The following is a 394-nucleotide window of genomic DNA, read 5'->3' on the forward strand; positions in this document are numbered from 1 at the left end:
CAGTTTAACCAGCTCAGCTATAGACTACACCAGCATGACTAGTATCTATGTGGACCCTACTACAGTTTAACCAGCTCAGCTATAGACTACACCAGCATGACTAGTATCTATGTGGACCCTACTACAGTTTAACCAGCTCAGCTATAGACTACACCAGCATGACTAGTATCTATGTGGACCCTACTACAGTTTAACCAGCTCAGCTATAGACTACACCAGCATGACTAGTATCTATGTGGACCCTACTACAGTTTAACCAGCTCAGCTATAGACTACACCAGCATGACTAGTATCTATGTGGACCCTACTACAGTTTAACCAGCTCAGCTATAGACTACACCAGCATGACTAGTATCTATGTGGACCCTACTACAGTTTAACCAGCTCAGCTATA

General features: G+C 43.4%; 1 protein-coding gene across 2 annotated transcripts in view; it reads right to left on the reverse strand.

The window, feature by feature from the left end:
- Positions 1 to 242: 242 nt before the first annotated feature.
- Positions 243 to 394, reverse strand: part of LOC145867073 (tripartite motif-containing protein 16-like) — a 10,005-nt gene continuing 9,853 nt past the window's right edge. The window contains exon 6 of one of the 2 annotated variants that reach the window (XM_082971117.1): positions 243 to 394. This exon is cut by the window's right edge and continues 1,169 nt beyond it. The gene's annotated coding sequence lies outside the window, so the exon portion shown is untranslated. The other variant, XM_082971116.1, reaches the window with a different exon arrangement.

This window comes from Salmo salar, unplaced genomic scaffold (assembly GCF_965601325.2).
Source record: "Salmo salar unplaced genomic scaffold, fSalSal1 ptg000177l, whole genome shotgun sequence".
NCBI lineage: Eukaryota > Metazoa > Chordata > Actinopteri > Salmoniformes > Salmonidae > Salmo > Salmo salar.